Source organism: Falco biarmicus, chromosome 16 (genome assembly GCF_023638135.1).
Source record: "Falco biarmicus isolate bFalBia1 chromosome 16, bFalBia1.pri, whole genome shotgun sequence".
NCBI classification, from domain to species: Eukaryota; Metazoa; Chordata; class Aves; order Falconiformes; family Falconidae; genus Falco; species Falco biarmicus.
The window spans coordinates 6,303,655-6,320,452 of record NC_079303.1 but is presented as its reverse complement, the minus strand read 5'-3'; the positions used below and the strand labels follow the sequence as shown (position 1 = coordinate 6,320,452).

At 44.8% G+C, this 16,798-nt stretch overlaps 1 protein-coding gene across 3 annotated transcripts in view; it reads right to left on the bottom strand.

Moving 5' to 3' along the window:
- RAP1A (RAP1A, member of RAS oncogene family) overlaps nucleotides 1-15,349 on the bottom strand; it is a 42,444-nt gene extending 27,095 nt beyond the window's left edge. The window contains exon 1 of one of the 3 annotated variants that reach the window (XM_056361280.1): nucleotides 15,138-15,349. The gene's annotated coding sequence lies outside the window, so the exon portion shown is untranslated. Of the gene's footprint in view, nucleotides 1-14,197; nucleotides 14,382-14,654; nucleotides 14,809-15,137 lie in introns of those variants that run through there. The other 2 variants (XM_056361278.1, XM_056361279.1) reach the window with 2 other exon arrangements.
- Nucleotides 15,350-16,798: the final 1,449 nt, after the last annotated feature.

The following is a 16,798-nucleotide window of genomic DNA, read 5'->3' as shown; positions in this document are numbered from 1 at the left end:
TGAAGTCTGGAAACACGGGACCTGGGGCTGTACCCTTGGCTTCACGGAGGACCTGCACTCGTCAGACCACAGGCTGCAAAGCGCCAGCAGCACCGCACCAGTCCGACTGCCCAGCTCCAGCAGTGCCGAACCACAGCTCCACTCACCATCTGCTCCCTAGTATGTTATACACCATGTTCTTAGATATTAAATTACTCAATGAAGTCAAAAGCATGTTAAATACTTCCCTAACATTAATCAAAGCTGCCAACAATTATGCAATTGTTACATGTGAGCTAAGGAAATGTGCCGGGAAGAGGGATGGTGGATCACACATGAAAGGGTGTTTGTCTGCAAATCACACAATTAATTAACAAATACCTTCCCTAAAAAGTAACGAGACAAACACCCCCATAGAGTTATCCTGTTAGTTAGCACAGAATTTACTTAAATAATAAAAATCACTGCCATGGACGCACTCGCCAAGTCCCTTCCCCAAGGCAGTCAATCTCCCCATCACCTTTAGGGTACACAGAAAGCCTGCTCCACCTTTCCTGAGGCCATCAACACCAGAAGAATGAGAGGGACAACGTGCCCCCCGCCCCCCCCCCCCCCAAAAAAAAAAAAAAAAAAAAGAGAGACAAAACTAAGCAGAAAGCAGGACTTCAATGTGACTTTAAAGTACAATTTGACAAACCTCCATTTGCCAGTCTTCAGAGTCTGCTTCTGTTTCATTAGTCGTTGTCACTGCGGTAGTTGACACCCAAGTCAATGTATTTTATATAATGACATTATATAATAGCATACATCTTCATACATTACGGCAGGAATCTCACCCCCAATTTTGCAGTTTTAACAGTAAAAATATTATCATTTCCACTGACTGCTTTCAACATCCGATCAAATACAAATCAAGACAAGTGTATAACCGTATGCATAATCATGTTGTAGGACGAGTCGCCACCCAACTGTGGAGCATTACTGCTTCTGCACTACACATCCAGTCCCTCCAGGTTTGTAAGCTTCTGTCCTCCTAAATTCAATGCAGGCCAAAACCTAAGTGATTTCGTGTAAAAACAAGGAAACATTTTGGTTCCAGGCAGGAATTTACATTGCCTAATCAACCTATTTTATAGTTCAGTAATTTCAGCATTTAGAAAACAGGTATTTTGGACATTCAGAAACACATGTGCTTCTCAGGGGAAGCCCAAGTATGCCAAAGAACTGAAGCAACTCACAAGTGAGTTCCAGTTCCCTACAAGAAGACTTGGGAATTCAATTTAATCCTGAGCCACTACTACACTAAAAAGCATTTTAATAAATTGAATTCACCGTGATGAGTGAAAAGCGTAACAGTATTTCAATATCGTAACATTCTAGTATTTCTAATTGAGAACTTTCATCGATAATTCATAAATTTACAAACAAGAAGGCAGCAACATTTTAATAATATACCTTGTCTAAGTGAGAGGCAATCACAAATCAGTAATTTAAATCTAAACATGGGGGGGTGGGTGTTTTTGAAGTACTAGATAAAAAAAAAAAAACAAAACCACAGCAAGAAGCACACACGAGAAATAAGCTAGTGACAAGCCAAGTAAGCAAACAGGTATTTGAGAACCCTTGAGAAGAACGTCATTGTTCTGAGATGTTACTTGAGGTGTTCAACCAGAAAATGCCAGAGACCAGCCTTCAAATCTCGCACGCATCCATTCTGAAAATCTCAAAGCCTGACCATGCGCTGCTCTGAGCCACATCCAAAACGCCAGTTTCTGCGTAATTCCACATCTTCCGTGGTGTATTGTGAAGGTTACTGATGCAGGGCCAAAGCCATAAAAGCCTGGGCTAAGAGTAAAGTCCTCTAGCAACAGAGCCGTCCTTTCCGACTTCAGTTTGTGCTGAACCGGAGCTTTCAGCAAATTAACTACAGCACACACAAACAAGTCGGCGACACAAACGTCTTTGAAAATAGCAGCAATTCTGTAATTTGAAAAAGTGATTTTACACACAAAGATACTGAGATTGATCCTCCCCAGTCTGCAATTTGCTGCAACCAGCTTCATGCTGAACTTGCAGTTTTGAATATCATAATGTTAACTTCTGCGGCAGTGACTGCCGACTTATTTTAAATTGCTTTGCAATAGAAGCCCTTCAGACAAGGAACAAGTACTCTGGGCAGCTAAAGCCTGCCCTGCTGAAATGGCTAATTTATTTTTTGTCCTATTGGTCTGCATTTGCAGAAAGTTGCTAGGGGCATGTGCCAGACTGACAAAGGCAGGGGAAAGGAAGCCAGAAGCAAAACTCAAAGACCAACACACACTGCATCCCCAAATTAGAACAAGCCTCTACGTCACTCGCTGTAATTGGCAGTCTCCCCTCCAAATGGACTGCAGCACTGCTGCAAATTTAATACTAATGAGCACTGATCTGCTAACAGGAGGAGAGACATCCACCTAAACTGTGCAGATTTAGGAGAAAATAGACTTTTTTCAATTATATATACAAAACAGTTTAAGAGTAAGTGTTGTGCAGCCACATTATGGAAACAGAATGGCAATGAATCAGACAGCCGATGCCTGCGTAGCAGCCAGCCGGCCGAACAGAGGTCCTCCCAAGCAACACCACCATCAGCCACAGCTCTCCTCATCTAGAGCTACTCGAGTATTTTCAGCAGAGAAATTTGCACAGTTCACAGGAGTTCTTGACAGCTTCTTCGAAAGAAAAAAAGAAAAATAATTCCTTTCCCCCTCCCTCATCAGCAAAACATGTAAATGGTTAAGGGCATAAACATCAGACCTAGAAGCTGTTCATGGGACTTCCTCCATCTGTTGTCTACCACATCCACCACTTGCCACGGAATTTTAAGTCCTATAAAGGTTTTCTTCCTCCCTTTTCTGTAGTGGAAAAAAGCGTTCTGACCCTTTCAAATACAGATGCAATTCCAAACAGACTCTAGGAGGCTCAATCACCGCAAAACACAAACTATATTATATTTTGTAAGAGCAATTCATTGTGCTGATAGTAGCTTGGCAACATTCTTAACTATGTTCTTCCTGGTTTATGTAATTAGAGTAAATAAGTGACATGAGGTAGGCAGACCGCCACTGCGATTTCAGCCTGTACTTTAATTATTTTATTTCTGCAGAAACAGTGACCAGACACTGGCCACAAAGCCCAGGCACTGGTCACTGCTGGGGGCTAGAACCCAGTTTGGCTGTATTTGGTCCCCAGCATCAAACCTTTCATGGAGAGACCGATACAGATTCCTCCCGATTAAGGTTTCTTTGAAACTTCTTGAAAAAACTGTAATGTTTAAACCACTCTTTGAAATGTATTTCTACCCATCAGTAATAAATTCCAAGACTAATATTAAGCCTCTAAAAACGTGTCATCTGTTAGCATGGACCACTGCCCAGCTTTTCAGGAGACTGGGCTAACTTACAAATTCCAGAAAATATTAAGATTCTTTAAATCTTACTGGCAAAGCTGCAATAATCAGTTTGTGTGTATATACTGGATGTGACCATGTAGACTGATCTAAAGGTCAGGTTTGCATATGCAGTCTAGAGATTTTCACTGCCTTAAAAATACTTTACTGTTTAGTGCATGTCAGCTACAAGCAACGAAAACACCTACTGTTCCCACACAACGGCGGCTAATTAAACGCCTGTTTTAACAATGATTTTTTGAATTAAAAGCCCCACTTACCATATGGCCACTTATTAATACTACATTGTTTATCAGTTTAACAAAAACCCCTACAGCAATGAGTATCCATGTAATGAGTACCTAAATACAGTTAATGATGGATGTGTTTTAGCATCACAAAGTGGAACAGTACCTCTTGAAATGTTTTCACTACAAATTTTAAGGCTTGATAGGAACCTGAATAGCAGTTCAGAATACCTAAAATAGAGGGGAAAGTAACAGTTTCATCACTTTTTATAAATTAAGTTCTTCAATACAGTACTTAATACTTCAGTATTTAGCTCAGTCCCTTTAATGCTGCTTTCTGGAACCTGGGGGCAGATGGGGGTGGAAACGGAATTTTCTTTTACAATGAAAATGAAATTTTCTTCTATGATTGTAACTGAAGGAATATTCAAAAATGTTATTAACACTTTAGTGCTGGAGCCTGAAGGGCATCACAAAGAGCACTTCCAGGTCAGGAGGGTAGAGAATCGAACCGCTGGCAGATCCCACCTCTGCACTGGGGATTCTCTGAAGTTTTTAAATCCTCCTGAATCGGCTGGGCCTAAGAGGGCAAAACTACTTAGACAATTCATCCTGGAATTTCCTTTATGGAAAATAAAAGGTGACATTAACCCCTAAAGGAAACAGCTCTGACAGTTTAAATCAGTTTTACATGAGCCATTTCAGTATTTATAGGTCAAACTTGATTACAACCAAAATAGATTATTATACAGCTGTCTTTAAACAACAACAACAAAAAAAACCCACAGGCAGTCAGACTCCTGCTCCCAGAAGAAGAGATGCTATGCTTAACTCACAAGGAAGAGAGGACACATCCTACAGCAGCTAACACGATGAGCACGACTGGCACCAGCCAGTTCTTCCCCTCCACCTCAGGAACAGTATTCAAACAGGAACAAAAAAAGTCATCTTTCTTTCTGTGTTTGAAATTATAAGGCATAAGGCAATAGGAAAAAAAACCTCTCCCATATTAGTATGCAAACTTGCTAAACGTATGGCCTGGAGACAGTCAGTTCTGCACTCTGAGCAAGACCTTAGAACATACCACACTTCATTTGAATGTTAATTGCCGTTATCCACGATTTCTATGATTTCCATTTTGGTTAAGACACCTTTCCATCAAAGTTCAAACCCCCATTCAACTGTTTTTCCTAGAGTAAATCTACAAATACAACATCAGCCACATAAATGCAATGGGCACTTACTGTCATTGGTTTTAAAATACTTTTCAAACTTTTTTCAAATTTCTGCCCATACAGATGCAGTTAATATGGACTTGGCATGAAAAGGACAATAAAAGAAGTTTCAGCCTCTCAGCCCTATAGACATGGCTTAGTCTTTCTGACACCTGCTGATGGTATGTGTAGCTACCCCACCGCCCCACTCAAGCTTGCTTTAGTACTAAACTGACTTGGACTTCGTATACGGTGAAGGTTTAGAGAAAGCAGTTCATCTAACAGACAGAGGCTATGAAGTCCTGCAATTACAGAATAAAGGAAAAGGCCCACTTTCTTGGAATTGCACCATTGAGGAAAGCTCCCTGGACCATTAAACATCTGTTTGATCACTTTAAATGAGATTCCTGAAAAAGCTTTATTCTAAATTTGAGTGCATTCTAGTGATCAATATGCCAATGCAGTGTATTCATGAAACAAGACAAAGCCACAATAATATTGTAATCCCTATGAGTGATCTGATGAGTTAAAAGCCCTAAATGCATAAATATTTCATGAGAAAGGCTGTCTGGAACTATTTCAGTCAGTATCTTTAATCTTAATGTTATTTTCAACTACAATTACTGTTATAATCCAAAGCAGAAAGCAACAATTGGCTAAACTTATTTTATCTTCACCTGTATTTAAAACTTCTGCTCTTTAGGCCCAACAGCCAGTAAAGGTTACGCAGCACAGTACTAACACACCAAACCTCAGGGTAAAACAAGATGTGCTGGAATGTAACTACTTACGCAAAAAAGGAGAATTGCACCAGAAATAACCTTACCCAGTGAACTATGATTTACTTTAAACTATCACATGATAGGCGGCATATAAATAGATATTATTCTGCATGTCAGCTGTCTGTAATGAAAGTTTTCCTCTTCACTGGAGCCCCTCCCTACAGCTTCAAGTTTATTTGCATTAGAGAAAAGTATATTACATAAAAAGCAACATAAAAGGCACTGCAACCAACACATCCAGCCAAACTGCTCCTCCCACATACTCTGCTTTCCAGAATAAGGGTCTATTTCCAACAAATGTGTTAAAAACGTGAGAGATGCCCAATTCCATACAGATTATTCACTTGGACAAAAGCTAATAGTGCTCTTACTTCTAAAAGCGCCAAGCTCTCAACTACAGCTGCAGCCAGCTACAGCCATAGGATGCTCAGATCTTTCAAAGAGCAGATTTCATACCTACCAGTTCACACACAACACCTGAATTTAAATTTCAAAAATTCAATTTTTTCCAGTATTATAGCACTCCAGAACACAACATCATTTGATTCAACAAATACTTCAACAAACCCCCCTGAAAATTCCAGCCAGCCCTGAATTTGCAGTTCTAGCCACTCAGAAGAGCAATGCAACTGTCTGTTTTTCTGTAATGCTCCAGCAAGCAGCAGTTATGCAACAAAACCGATTGACAAACACACTGCATGCTACTAGTTGCAGTGCATTTCCAAAAATAAGGTTTTTTGCAGTAACTTTTGACAGGGAAACAATTACCTATTACAGCAATTCTCGTTCTACACCTTACACGAGCGCATGAAGCACTAGCGCAGCAGATATTTTTGACTGCATCATTTAAACGATTAATAAAGATCTGTTTCAGCCATAACACTGCCACTGCTGTGGACATACCCAGACCTCTTGTTTACAGTGCCCCAGATGGACTTAAATATTTTCTCTCTTATCAATATTCAAAATAAACAACAAACCTTAATGACTCAGGCCACCTGCTCAACAGGACTGCTACTGCTTGGCTCACCATATTTTCAGTCAAAGTGAAAAAGTTGAGAAAGCCAAGCCAGTCACCTGCAGCCCTGGGCAGTAAGCAGCCTTTTTTTTTTTACCATTTGACCTACGTTACCTGTTACAAAAGTCCGGTGATGGGTCAGACTTTCTCCCCAGATAAAGGATTTTGTTCAAAGGAAAACAAACAGCAGCTTTCAAAACATACTGAGGTCTGCTTTTGTCAGCATCTGAATTTCTCAATCAAAAAAATTAAATATGCGCTTTCACCTGGGTCCATGTCAAGCCACTGCAGCTGCGCTGAGGAAGTGCCTGTTCAGGTATAGCAGGTATTTCCAACCCCCAGCACCCAGTACCTGCTGGGCCACTTGCAGCACGAAGCAGTAACACACATCAAAACATCGTCTTCATGTGGCCACATTCAGATTCACGCAGAGCTACCCTACCTGCTTCAGCCAGCTGACACTGTGAGAAACGAGCCCTTTGTCATGCCCTGTGGACTACTATCACAGGAGAAACAGAAACAACAGCTTTAAATCTCACCTTCAACTAGATGTACTGGCTACTACAGTGCTGTAAGTGCAATCTGCTAATAGGAAGTTGTAAAACCCAAAATGATTGGCAATCAAAATTAGGGAAGATTCCTGGTGTCCCATTTCTTCCCACACACACCTCAGAGGATCTTCCCACAGCAGATGAATGTAATTTAAGTTTAAACACACCATTTCTGATTAGGAATGTAACATTTGGTGCCTCCTCCTTGAACACCACCCATCTTCCCACAGCCTCATCATTTTAATATCATTAAATGGACTACTTTAGACAACCTTAATTATTGCCGTATTTGCAAGAAGAGAAGCGATCTCTCTGTAACCAGTTTCTGTCCCATTCAGAGCTTTGAAGATGAAAACTTTTTTATACCAAACCTGGAACAGAAATGGCATCAGCAGGTCTATCACCGTAACAAAGCGCTTTGGTGTAAATACCAGGTACCAGAAGCACTGATGTGTCCTGACCGAAGCTCAGCTGTCCCTAGGGTCTCTACAGCTTCCCCCTGCACTCCCCTTTCTTCAGAAGGGACTCAGAAAACAGGCATTAATTAACAGATCTACCACTATCACAGCAAAGAACATGAAGATTCTAATAATGAGCCATTTAGCTCCAAATGGTTTTGGTCAGCCAGCAGACATGTAAAACCACTCATAGATGATGTCTTAACAGTCACCAACACAACAAGGAAAGCCAACCAAAAACCAAGCAGTGAGGATGCTAAATTTCTTGCAAAAGAAAGGCAGCTCGATACAAACTCCCATAAATGCAAGATGTTCCTTGCAAATAACAATATATTACCACTGAGGACAAAGAGCGAACATTCACCTATTTATCCACCATCCATAAGAAGCCACGGGTCACCTTCCTTCCAGATGCACCAGGCAAAGCAGATAGCCAACATGTCACCTCTACAGTCCCAGCCCAAGACCAACAGAAGGACACTGCCCTCAGCCAGATGCAGTCAGGAACTGCAGTTTCTCCTTCTCTGCAACTCCTTCCCTCTATCAGCAGTGGTACTTGCACAACCACACAATGAGTCAGAGCGAAAAGTGATCTGGTTGAAAATTACACATATATTTTTGGGATTAGCTCAGTTTTCAGCTCACTAAGCTCCCTGAATTACCTCAACATCTAAGAGCGCACGTACCAGGGCAAGGAGGACAACGCTGGAGTGTGTGACTATTTAGTGACCATGAAACCAACTGCCTGAAGCTCTGGCCACTGGAGCTTGCCAACTCCACCAGGTAATACAAATGTGCCACGTAAACACACTGAAACAGAGGGTAATTCAGATTGCAATGAATCTCCAAAGATCTCTGCTGCAACACCCTACTCCAAATGGGGCTAGCTTCAAAGTCAGATCAAGTCATTCAAGATCTTGCCCAGTCACGTTCTGCCTATCTCCAATGACAGCGACTCCAAAAGGTCCTGGGCAGGTCCACAGGGGCGGTCCATTCTTGCTTTAACCGAAGTCTCCCTTGCTGCCACTTGTCACCATGGCCTCTTGTTCCTTCAGCATGCGGTGCTGCCTTTCCCTTGCCATGGCAGGCTCCAAGAGACAGGTGGGGTCAGTCCTTGGTGACACATCTATGGATGCTGAGGCAAAACCAAACTCCCACCATGAAGTTTCAGAACCTATCTTGCTCATCCGCAAACAGAATTTGACAAACGTTCTCAATTTCCTTTGCTTCTAACACTACAATTGATCTCAACAAGCATGAAACATCTATGTCATACATCATACTACATATAATTTGAAAAAAGTTTGGGGTTTTTTTTGCACATGGAAGACACTATCTACAGAAATCTAAGTTACCTACTCTGCCCTCTCGGTACTGTCACACACAGCAAATCCACTCTGACCTTGGAAGATGCTTTTTCAGGGCCTGCTCTGACAACTGAGCAAAAAGCTAATCAACTCAAAGCACACTCAGCTGGAGCCTCAGAGCTTACATCAAAGCCATTTCATGTTATAGTTGCTTTCAATCCTGGTGATGATCCATGAAATACAACATTTTTTTATATACTACAACCAGGGTTCTCCTAAAAATCTGACATTATTGGAACAAATGCCAGGTCCACTAGCTAAAGAGCAATCTTAAAAAGCATGTAATTTGCATTTTTTAAAAACTCAAAAGGTATGGCTAGGAAAGCCAGCATTTACTCTAAATTCTTGTCTATTTTATAAATCAAAAGAAATGATGCATTCTGGAGAGCCTGTTCACGTATAAATCAAGAAATCTTAAGGAGAAAGTTGGACTAGATTGTAGATCCCTTCTAACCAAAATATTCCATTCTAAAAAGAAAAAAAAAAAAAGATACACACAAGGAATCTATTAGCTGTGATACAGGACTGTTTTCCAGAGAATCAGTCAGTCAACATATGGCTAAACTTCGCCTTGTTTATATAACATCACACTATGGAGTTCAAACCCTTCATTTGCCTTCTGGTCCCTGAGCAGTCCAACCCTAAAGCTGCTAACCCCCTGCAGAGGCAGCTCCATCCTCTGAGCGCTGGGACCTCCCTGGAAGCCTGCAGGCAGGGACACAAATACAGGCAGTAAAACAAGAGTGGGCAACGCTTCAGAGCAGAACCAGTCACCCAGCCAAGAGCAGGGCCTGACAACCTCACACCAAGCCACTTAGAACACAGACCTGTCTCAAACACAAATCTAAACTACATTTGGTTTGGACTATTAAAGAATATTTAAGTAAGTTATCATTCCTGCAATAACTTTCCCGGGTAGTATAGGGCTTTAGGGAAGAAAGCTAAAAGCAACACTGAAATACAGAAATAATGACATATGGCTAGATATTATTTTTTGAACATGTAATTTGCAAGTATATATGCAGGCTAATCAAAGGTTTATTCTATTTCAACATATTTATATAAAAGGTGTACCCACAGACAGTTTACATTCAGTAGTTTTAAATTTTTTTTAATCCATCTTACTCAGAAGCTATTAATGAAAGTGTATCTTCTTCACACTTATTTTAATCCTTTCTCTTCTGGAATATTATTTCAACAGTTTTTCATTTAACCAAAACAGATTTTTTTTTTTTTAATTGTAATATTAGTGTTGGAGACACTAAACTGGATCAGTTAGACTCCTACTTGGTTCTCACTTCCAAGTGCTCCTGAATGCTCAGCAACAAAAATTCAAGAATGGGGAAGCAAAAGAGTTAAATCTATGGGTTGCCTAAGAGCTCTAGTCTTATTGTACAGAAGATTAATAACCTACTACTACTTCTAACTGTACAGCTTTAACAAGAAAAAGTTTTACCCATAAAAATTGTGCCTCTTTTCTTGGACTGACTAATGCAATCTATCACTTGTATATGTAGGATTGAAATAAATTAATCTTCACAGCTTTATGCTCTATTTAACCATTTCCATTAACTGAAATATGCTTAAGTTTATTGTATTTGCAACACTAGCAGTGGGAAGCATATTGTCTTTTCAGTCTGCTGGATAACATTCATGAGCCAACACAGCTGTAGTCTCATTCCAACCTGTGCTTTATGAACAAAAAGCTAGGTCCTCCTTTGTCCTCCCTGTGCTTACGATGCCAGGATATAATCCAAGGAGAAACCTGTTTGAGGGGTGAACTTTTTGGGACATCGATTTATATCCAAAGAGCAGTCTAGAAACCTGAAAAATCTCAAATCCTGGCTGCCACCAGACTTCAGTACTGCAGCAAGTAAAACGAAACACCTCACACAAGTTTTAGCATCTGAACAAGACCGACTGGATCAACCAAGATAGCTCAGCAAGATTAACTTTTCTTTCCAACTTTCTAATATCCTTATCTTGGCCATTAGGGGTCATGTTTCCAGGATCAGAAGCTTTTACAAAGTACAAACACAAATACCTAAATAAAAATTTGACCCTGGGATTTATAAGCACCCCTTTAAGAAGATGCTTTCATTAAAATTCTGCTTAATTTCCTATTACCTATTGAATAAATGAGTAAAAACAAATAACTACTTCAGAGCTCAGCATAAAAATTAATTCAGGCTGTACTCTTAACTACCATCCCCACTATCTCCTCTTAAAACCAACAAACATACAAATCAAGGCCAAAAAAAGTCCAAACACAACCCCAGGACTTGACCAAGTTTTAAACATTAGGTCTCCCTTGAACCTGCTTCTGCAGAATTAAACACACAAAGCTACCAGAAGTGCCTGATGTTTAACATTAATCTGGCTCATCAGAAATGAAAAGAAAGTGATAAAATATGAAGTCTCTGATATTACCCTAAAACAAACGCTTTGATCAGGATCCACAGCCAGACTCAGCTGGCCGAGCCCTGCAGCACTCTGCAGAACTGATTTCAGCAAGGTTGAAAGTTGACCAAGGGGAATTCCAAATTTCAAAGAGCTATCAGTAAAAAACATTTCAAATGTAAAGAGTAAAGACTTGAACTTTATGTACGTTCAAAAGACTCACTTCCTTTTCACTAGTATAAACAGATAGCGTGTTCCTGCTCTCAGAACAGTAGGATTCCTCTTGATTTTTTTAAGTATCTCTGTAAAGCTGCACAGAAGCAATCTGCTCTCCAAATACTCGGTACAAGTTTAAAGTGCCACCGCGTACACCCTGCATGTGCATGGCAGAAGAAAAAACACTGCAATATATAGTACAAACGTTTAGAGTTGTTTATGCCAAGACTATGATTCAATACACAATTAAAACTTTTATGTTAAGAGTATGTCCACATGTTGCGCTACTGCCACCTAATTACATTTCAGTTTTTTAAGAACAGTCCTCAGACTGGATGAACAACCATGAAACGTATCACAAATAGTCTGCGTCTGTATACTTGCAGCTTAAGATTTCAAATATAAACCATTCTGATACACTGCATAAACATTAGTCTCCAAATAAAAGCATTAACGTGTCACTGGAATTATACTGTGCTAGTAGTTTAGTCCATTTGGCACGCAGTCCTCTCAAAACCTTCAGTAAAGCTACTTACCCTAAAAACTGCCACACGAGAGCCAAGACACGTGATGACAGGCACACCACTTAGCTTCCTTTGAGTCTTCAGAATTAACAACTCTTGGGTCTGCCAGCACCGGCTGGGCCTCCTAAAGGTCACCAAGGTTTCGTTTGCACCGTACATGGTCCCTTGATCAGGCCACCTACACCCTTCTGGCCATACTCTCCTACGGTTACAAAAGTTGTAAGAAATATCCGCTTTTAAGAAGTATAACTCACTTTTGTGGATGATCTTAGCCTGACAGAACACAAACACTCCTCCCTGGTGCATAGAAAATACTGCACATGAAAACAGATTATTTTTAGAAGCAGTGTATGTGAACACAGCATTTCCTGCCGACTCCACCTTGAAGAACGACATGCGTATCCTCATTCTCATTCCCAAAATGAGGATTTCACAACTTCTGCTACCTGGCACAACACGGAAGGAAGGGACAATCTGCTGAGAACGGCAAGTGACAATTTCCCGGCTCTTGACTCAACATTACAAACTTTTGTTAGAATATGCTGTCAGTCTTCAGACAATCACATCAATAAATCAATGGCATTTTTTCTGCCACAGTGATGAACGGGACATTAGATGTTTTTCTTTATCACACTGATATTTTCCACAGCAACAGGATGTGAACACAGCATTCCCAGCATAATGAAGTCACTATAGCAACGTGATAATGATGTCAGAATAATCAGACAGCATTTCATACTCGGGACACGGCAAACTATACCACTTCTAAAAAATAAAAAAGTTGCAGACAGCACAAAGGCAAGGGTGCCCCATCTAAAACTTCCCCTTAAGTTGCCTAATTTCAGATAACTTCTCATTAATGGCACAGACCTTTGATTGCCAACACCACTACTTTCTCCACAGCTTCATCCCGTACTGTCTAAAAGTCTCCCGTATTCCCACATTAAAACCCTTTCAGAATCTGAGGGATCTGCTAGCACCAGTGAGAGTTAATGACATACCGTTTTCAGTAAGAAAAAGCAACAAAAATCACAACAGTGAAACATTTTGTGGCAGACAGCCACTCTCAACAGCCAGTTTCCTCAACTTAACTCTTCAAATAATCTGGCGTCTCTTTTCACATGCAGCAATACTACTACTCAGGGAGAATTACAGAAGCAACAGAAATTATAGAGTGCCGATATAATACGCCGAAGGCAGACAGGCGTTTTCTAGTGAAACGACTATTTTAAGAAATATTATCTCCCTTGTTAAGCTACTGAAAGGAAAAAACCCAGCGTTTTCATGGTTTGCCCTTCCTGTTTGCAGCTCTTTCCAAGTCGTGAGCAAAGCAAAACCCAAGAGGCGATTCCCGTTCTGCGGTGGTTGGTATTGACTCGGTGTGTCCAAACCCTGACCCTCCTGCTGTGAACGTGTCGCACCAGAGCCACACGCACCGTGGCTCAAGCATCATACGCAAAGACGCAAATTAAGGAAAAGTACCGAAATAGAAAAGTTCCCCTAAACGGAGAACGGCTTCTCTTTAAACCATCTCTTCAGAGTGACTGCAGGAAGTGCGAGATACCATTTCAGAGCTGAACTGGTCCGAGGCAAGTGGTCCCCAGGCCTGGAGGACGAGGGTGGGCAGCGCATCGCTCAGCAAGGGGCTTCCAGCAGCAGGCCATGCCCTCGGCCTGGCCCACCTGCCCACGGCTCCAGCCCTCACCCGGGCAGGGCCGCAGGGGCTCGGCCAAGGCTCAGCCCTTGCCCCGCCAGGCGCCCACGGGCCTCGCTGCCCCATTACCTCCGGCGGTCCTGGGGGCCCTGGCGCGAGCGTCCCGCGCCCCTTCACACCTCGGGGAAGGGGGAGCCGCCGCACGCTCCCCTCGAGCGCTGGGCACACCTGACCATACGAAACACCGAAAGAATTTTGGTTATTTCCCGAGGCACGGCGACACCCTTCGCTGTGCCGACGGCCAGCCCGCCCCCGCCTCGGCCCCAGCAGTCTCCCGGCGTCTGGCCGCCTCCCCTCACCCGGAGCCCGGCCGCCCTCGCTGCCCGTCCGGGAGCCGGCGGCCCCGGCACAGCCGCACAAGATGGATGTCCAGCCTGCGCCCGTGGCCAGCCGGGCAGCGCCGCCGCCGCGGGACGGGCGGGCCCGGCAGCGGGGAGCCCCGCACCGCCCCGGGCCCAGCGCAGGCAGCCCTCCCGCCCCGCCGCGGCCAGGGCCGGGGCGAAGCCGCCTCCCACCCCGCGCTGCCGCCCGGGCTTCGCCGCGCCCCCGGGGAGGGAGCGCTCAGCCCGTCCCCGCTGACACCGCCTCGCCGCCCGGACCCCCGCCGCCCCCCCGACCCGCTCGCTCCCGCCCCGCCGCCGGGACGCGGCCCCGCGGCCTCAGCGCGGCCAGGCCCCAGCGGGAGCGCCCGGGGCCGGCCCGCCGCTGTCGCCGCCCGCGGGGCCCCCCGCCACCGGCCCCGGCCGCCCCGCTCACCCGCCGCCTTCCGGGCCGCCTCCCGCCGCCGCTCAGCTCGGGGCTCGGCTGCTGTGCGCGGCGGCGGCGCCGCGTCCGCTCCGCCCTCACCGGCCGCGGCCTGGGGAGGAGCCAGCGGGCCGGGGCGCGGAGCCGGGGCGGCGGGCGGGGACGTGACCGGGGAGGCCCGCGAAAAGTTCCGGGCGGCGGCGCCCGCGGGCCCGGGCAGGTGCCGGGGCCACCGCTCCCCCCCCGCCGCGGGGACCCGCGGTTCTCCCTCCTCGCAGCCCGGGCGAAGGGCGCCGGCGAGGGCAGTCCCGGGCCTGCCTGCGGGGCCATGGCGGCAGCTGGGCCTCGGCCTCCCCTCAGGCCCACCGGGACCCTCCCGCCCGCCCGGACACCGGCCCGGCCCGCCGCCGCCACGGGCCTGGTGGAGACGGGCCGGGCGCTGGCACCGGGTGACCCCCCCGCGGGCACCAAGCAAGGCCGAGCGCGGCTCCTTACCGAGGGGACGGTGCTGGCGGTGCCCGCGCAGGATGCGGGCGGTAGCTTCGAGGCCGCTGTGGCCATCGGCCCATCGCCTGCACGACTTAAGTTTCCTGAAACGCAGCACTTAATAACAGTGTGATTTCTTCTATTTTTTAAAAAAAAGAAGCATAAAGAATGAAGAGTCCTAACGTTGAAGTAAAGTATCTCTGTAGCCAAGGAGAAGCAGAGGAAATGCAGAAAGACAAAACGACACATGTATGTCCTGAGGCTGGTTTTGTGTCACTTGGGGTTTGCGAGCGATAGCAGCCCTGCCTGAAGAGGATTGGGTCAGAAGTTCACCAGTGTCACTGTGCAGGGTCCTGTGATCCGTTAGATTACTTCCTCAGTCCTAGCAAACTAGCTCAGCTTTAAAATACATACTCAAGAAGAGCTAATGTCAACAAATATCAGCAGAACTTTTTAATATTTTTCTGGTTAAAAAGCTATAAATGCACCACAAAGAGCCATAACAGCTCCCACGATCTGACTGCCTAGCTCTCCATGCACCTCTACCTCAAACGCAGAGGGCAGCTCTTGCTGGCCAGCCCAGCCTTGCCCCCTCCACATCACCGGGGACAGGGCGAGGGGCGCAGCCACCGTCCCCCGGGGTGCCCAAGGGCAGGCTGCAGGCAGTGGGCTGTGCCAGGCAGCGCGGGGGCCCTCCCCAGCACTCCGCTCCCTTCACTTGCGGAATTTCAGGGACACGAGCAGGGGATTTGTTGAAGTCTGAGGCTAGAGCAATAACATTTTTGCATTCACCCTGCCTTTCATCCGGCACTCCAACAAAAATGCTGAATATTACTCATCTCGCTTTACAGACAAGGAAACTTAAGACACAGAGATTAAATGACTTATCCAAAATCCCTAGCAAGTCGGTGGCCAGGAGACAAACACAGCTCAGAGCCCCCACTCATCCTCCGCTCTGACTGAGAGAAAACCATGCTCTAGTTCTCCCACTCACAGTCTTTGTGCATGCAGCAGAAATACGCAGTGCAATTTTGCTTCCAGGTACAACTCGTCGCTGCTGATACTGATCTATAAATCCCTGTTCTTAATGGCTCAAGTCCTAGCGAGGTATCTCCTTCCCTGGGGACCACCATGCTGGGAGCGAGCAGGTGAATCACTTTCTTAATTTGTATAGCTGGAGGCAGGGTAATCTCAGCAGAGGGATTTCCACATTTTCTTTCTCTGCAGGACTTGGCCTCTGCAGCCTCAGCAGCAGAGCTCAGCCACTCCTCTCGCAGTGGGGCAGTTGGTGTGGCAACATCATCTGCCTTTAAGGATGCTTAACACCGGTGGCTGAGCAACTTGTTTCCTCTAAATACAAACATTATTGTGAGATCTGTGAACCTTGGAAGTTACTAGCTCTACGTTAAAAACATGAGGCTGCATCTGGAAAACATGCAGAGACAAGATACCAGCAATAACTTCTGTTTCAAAAGCTGTAAAGTCAGTAAAAAACCCCAAACGTTCCCGTAGACAGAAACTGCACACGGAGACTCATGTCCTTTAAGAGGCTCGATATACATGGAAGGATGTGGGCATTCTGGAAGGCTTTACCCAAGGTTTCCTTTAAAATTAAAGGTTTAATAAACTTTGCCCCAAATACCAGGATATCTGCAGCTTTTCCCACTCAG